Source organism: Sorex fumeus, unplaced genomic scaffold (genome assembly GCF_029834395.1).
Source record: "Sorex fumeus unplaced genomic scaffold, SorFum_2.1 ptg000095l, whole genome shotgun sequence".
Lineage (NCBI taxonomy): Eukaryota > Metazoa > Chordata > Mammalia > Eulipotyphla > Soricidae > Sorex > Sorex fumeus.
The window spans coordinates 2702142-2707697 of NW_026606152.1; the positions used below are offsets into that span (position 1 = coordinate 2702142).

Here is a 5556-nt window from a genome sequence, read left to right on the forward strand (position 1 = left end):
ATGTGGTCCTGGGGTTGGTGTCACGTGAGCTGTGTGCAAGGAAGCACCTTACCTGCTGCAGCATCTCTGCACTCTCTATATTCAGGTTTTCATTCGATTTATAAGAGCATTTAAAGGAAAGCATTTTCAGGAAGCATCACGTTAGCAAGATGGCCTTTGCAAGATTCTTTAATAGGGTGGATAGAGACACGTAACAAGTACTTTACTGTGCATAGAAAGACATTTGCCTTCGAGATGATCCAGAGGCCCTCAAATCAAATGTTTTACAAATGGTGGGAACATGAGAGATTCTCCAACATCCACCCCCATCTCAATAGGCAATTCGACTTAACTGTGATTACTAGTAAAATAGGGTAGTCACATTCTTGTGTTCCACTGACCTCAATTCATCAGTAGTAGGGGGGAGAAAAAGAAAGGTCAAAGTTTTGCTTGGAAGCAGTAAAATTCCAACAATCTAATATTGAGCAGAATGGTAAACACCATTGAGATCTTCCCAAAAAATGACAAGTCTGGTATACTGCCTGTTAGCTTCTTGTGTGCCTCCATTCTGGGGTTGGTCCACATGCTGTGTTTTATCTATTTAATTATATTTTTTTTGTTTGGGGCACACCTGGCAGTTCTTAAGAGTCCACTACTCCTGTGTTATCATAGGGTAGAACGTTTACTGAAAGTGCTGTCTGATGTTCTCCTTACTACTCGCTAACCCCCACTGTGTGACCAGCCACTTAGCAGCTGCCTCTCTACCCTTTTATTCGAGCCCATCCCCCTTGAGCCACAGATTCATCTGGTTGGGTGTAATGGTTCGCTGCACATCTGGAGTCTGGCTCTTTAAGGCTGCTTGCTGAAACGGAAGTGACATCACAATGGGGCCTTCCTGGTGATTCTATTCCTAGAAACTGGGTGTGGGTAATGACAGAGTAAGGCCCCTGCAAAGTGGTGGGACTCTGAAGGCTGGTTTGTAGCAGGAACGGGGCCAGACTCCCTTGAGTGCCTGGTGCATCCCCTTCTCCACACTAAGCTGTGGGTTCCCGCCAGCTTGGGGTGGGGGGGCGCTTTCGCACTTGTTTTTCACTTGTTTCCTGATATCCATATGGTTCCTGAGGTGCGGCAGAGCTTTGGGGAGGTGCAGTGGGGCCTGTTCCAGAGTGCAGGGGTCAAGGATGTGAGTGTAATCCTGGGTGGCTCCTGGGGCCATGATTGCCCCCAGATCTCTGATGGGGCAGGGGCGGGTGCGCACAGGGCTGAGCTCAAGAATTGTAGGCCTTGGGGGTGTGGGACCTGCTGAGTGCAGGGCCTTGACCAACCCCACCATCCCTGCTGACCACTGTTGGAAACTTGACTCCAGTCTTGCTGCTGTAGCGTCTCCAGATTCACTTTGAGGGGCAGAGCCGCAGCTCCCCCAATGGCAAGAGACTCTGTTCCTGTCAAATTTTCTCATTGGCTGTCCTAGTGGGACAGGGCCATCCCGAGCAGTGGATCCGTAGGTGACTGGGGTTTGCCAATGAAACTATGGGCTATTTTTGGTGTGGGAAATGGGGGGCTGTTATGCCCTGAGATACCCTGAGGAATTACTCTGGCTCCCAGCTTAGGTATTATTCCTGGAGTGCTCTGGGGGCCATTGGGATGCAGAGGATTGTCTGGTGTCGGCAAGGCAAGCACCCTGCTGCTTTACTGTCTGTCTGATTTCACCATTGGTGTTTTTGTACATCAGGAATTCCTGCTCTCTCACATCAAGTTGCAAAGCCTCCCGCATCTCTCGTCTTTCACTGATCAGGTATCCTAGGCTTTTGGGGTGAGTACTGTAGGTAAAGGTTGTGTGTTTTTTAAAGTATGTAAGGCTTTGGGTTTGTGAGTCCTGCTGAGGATGGGCGGCTTGGAGTTCCTGACCCTCCCAACACAGGATGGGCTGGTCCCTGACCTTTGGCTAGGACATCACAAGGGCAGAACCTCAAAACTGATGGGCAGGGCCCCACCCCTAAAGCATGGGACTTAGTTATCACCTGTTTTATTGGTTGCCATGCCATGATGAATGCGGCCACCCGGCAGGTGGGTGGGTTTCCAAAATGAAACTCATTTTTTATTATCATGTTTTTTAATTTCTGTACCACATTGAAAATGCTCGAGCTTCCTCCTGGCGCTGCGCTCAGGAATTTCTGCAGGCCGACTTAGTGGACCCTAAGGGATGCCACGGATTTAGCTGGGTTAACAGTGTGCAAGCAGCTTCCTACCCACTTTACTGTCTATTGCTCTAACTTTCTTTTCTTTTTTCTTTTTCCCAGTAAAGAATATCTCCTTCTGGGCTATAAGTAAGGCATTTTTCTTGCACGTGGTCAACCCAGGTTTGATCCATGGCATCCCATATGGTCTCCTGAGCAACTGTAGGAGTAATTTCTGAGTGCAGAGCCAGGCAGAAATCCTGAACATCACCAGGCATGATCCAAAAAGGGAAAAAAAAGAATATGTAGGAAAATGTGCTTCTCTTCTTAAAGTCAAGGAGCAAAGTACCCCCCTTATTTCATCTCTCCCTTTACCAAGCTAGCCACGCTGTTGTTTTTAGTTGTGCTGGTAAAGTAAGATATTTGAAGGAAGATATTTGATTTTTGAGAGGGGTGGGGGTAAGTAGGAGCTTTGCCTGGGGTTCACTTCTGGTGTGCTAGAAATTATTAAGAAAGGGCCAGACTATAGCAAGTAGGGTGCCTGCCTTGCAAGCGGCCAACCCAGGTTCTGTGTGTGTATGGTACCTTGTATGGTCCCCGAAATACACCAGGACTGATCCCTCATCCCAGAGCTTAGAATAATCCCTGAGCATTGTTGGTTATTGCCCCAAAACTAAAGATATACCACAAATAAACAAACACACACAAACACTGCGGATGTGAGAGCAGAGAAAAAGAATAAGTATTCAGGATAAAACATGGAGTATAAAATTTCTGCAGCATAAAATCAGGATCACGATGATCACAACCATCCTGTTGTTCATCGATTGCCTCGAGCAGGCCCTGGTAACGTCTCCTTCATCCTAGCCCTGAGATTTTTTTAAAAGTGCCATATTCAAGGCTGTTTCAGGGTTAGGAGAATGAGACTTATCGTTGTTACTGGTATTTTGGCATATTGGGTAATCCACGGGCAGTTTGCCATACTCTGCCGTGTGGGCAGGTTACATTCGGTAGCCTGCCAGTTTGTCCAAAGTAGAAATGAAATAAGATGTCGCGCAGCCTCGAATCGGGGCTGTCGCACAGTCAGGGTGGGGAGGGAAACTCAACCCGCTCCCCTCCAAGGGGCCCCGGTGAGGACAGCCAGGTGCCAGGTGTAATCCCATCAACGGCCATGTAATCCCATCAACGGGGGTAGGCGCCGTGTAATCCCATCAACGGCCAAGACTCAGAGACTATAAAACCTAGCTCCCGGAAGAGAACAGTGCAGAGTCTCCTGCCCCCGCACCTGGCTCTCCTCACCGGGGAGGGGAGCGGGTTGAGTTTCCCTCCCTGCACCGACCAGGGCTCCAGCAGCCGAAGACCTCCAGAACCAGCCACCACCATGCTGAGACCACTCTCCACATGCATGAAGGTACCAGCAGAGGAACAAAGGCATGCGGGTCCTGGGGCTGAGATCTCCAAGCCTGCTCGGATCGGGGCTGAGCATCCTCCACCCAGATCCTCCAAATTCCAGTAGGCAAGGATCACACCTACCAACTGGCCCCCTGGCGCCATGTAATCCCATCAACGGCAGCATAAAATAAGTCCAAAAATTGTAATTTTAGCACCCAGTGTTTAATCCTTTAAGTGTTTCTCTGTAAAATTTGTCTTTTCACATGAATTTAGTTTTGGTTTTGTTTTCTTTATTAGTTACCTTTTGTTGTTGCAGTATTTGGGGTCCACAACCTGCAGTGTTCATGACTGACTCCTGGGTCTTAGCTCAATGATCATCTCTGCCAAGGGTCAGAAGCCCATCTGGGGTGCTCGGGTATCGAACCTGGGTCAGCCAAGTACAAGGCAAGCACCTTTTCTCCTATATCACCACCTTGACCTCAAGATATCATCTTCACCTTTAAAAAGTTGAATCACTCCAGATGCTACAACTGTGAGACACGGTTCACATCCTTTTGTATAGTAAACAACCCTGGATATCAGGATAATTTTCCTATACAGCAAACGTTTTGAACTGTTTTCAAATATATTACTGCACAACAGGAGTGAATGCTGGATGCAAGCTCATGCAGATGTGTCTGTGGGGTTTAGGACTTTCTGGGAGAAACCTGTGGTGATCTGGATGGAAGGAGGAGCCCTGAGGTCAGGGAAGAGAGGTGTATGTGCAGGTGAGTTGTGTAAATTCACAAAATAAATAAGTGAGATGGAGTGGACACATGAAGGAGGGAACAGGGCCGACAAGCCGGTTGGTGACCAGTTGCCGTTTATTCCATTCTGCACACACAACTGTTCCAGTCTCACTAAACTCTCCATTCCAGTCTCACCCTGCCCTTCAATCCTGTCTCCTTCTGTCCCCCCCCCCCCCATGGTAAACTCTCTTCCATCTTGCAGCCTAAGTCTCCTGCCCACCCTGCAAGCATTCCTGGTAGCAACTTCACCCAGGTGAGTTAGAACAATCAAAATAGGAAAGCCCTTCCTTCCCAGGGAACCCTTCTAAGATTAGACAAAGACCTCCTGCTATTCAAGGGCAGAATACCACCTAGGGCTGTGTTTCTCCTTTCCTTAGTCCAACAACCATCTTAGATTTACCTACTTCTACATAATCTTTCTCATCTATTTTTATGGATACAGAGATAATTTAAACTTGTAGGGTGGCTTTTTCTTGTCACTAATCCATGCCTCCATGTGTGTGATGTTCAGGGCATTCTGGGGTCAAACCTGCAGTGATTTTATGAATGGAAGGAGAGGCTCTGAGGCCAGGGAGGAGAAACATGTGCAGGTGAGTGTCTGGGGACCCTCCCTGGCATGGATCCTGGGCAGTGTGTGGGTGCCCTGAGCTCGTGTGAATTGCACTGCTGACTCTAGGTGCCCCAGGCTCCTGGATCCAGGTAACTGTGACTCATTCACACTGCCCTTCCTTAACTAAACTATCATGAAAACTGCACTTTGCCTTCTTTGATTTGCTCCTTTCTTCTTCATCTGTCGTGCCTCTGTGATATAGGGACCCTGCATGCCCCATCCCCCTCTGTCCCTTACCAGCCTGGCTGCACAGCCTGCAATGTTAGGGTCCCCTTTTCAGGAGTAGCAGAAACTCATCCCACCCTGCCCTCTCTGTCCCGATGCAAGTCTTTGCCCTCGGATCATTAGGATGGTTTTTGAGCATCCTGAAAAAAATACTTTTATTTTATTGTGGGGCCTGGTTTTACTGAGGAGTTATTTCTGGCGGTCCTCAGGGGTTTCCTTTGAGGGATGCTCAGGGATCAGCCCCAGTCACCTTTGTATGCCTACCTGCTATTCTCTCTCTGACCCACTAAGAGATTTTCTTCAGTCTTTATGTTTAAAATTGAATGAGTGAGCCCATAACAAAGCTGGTTTGGGTGGAGTGACAGTACTGTGGGGAGGGTGTTGC

At 48.3% G+C, this 5556-nt stretch overlaps 1 pseudogene; it reads right to left on the reverse strand.

Moving 5' to 3' along the window:
* Positions 1–1351: 1351 nt before the first annotated feature.
* LOC130041007 (uncharacterized) lies at positions 1352–1441 on the reverse strand (annotated as a pseudogene).
* Positions 1442–5556: the final 4115 nt, after the last annotated feature.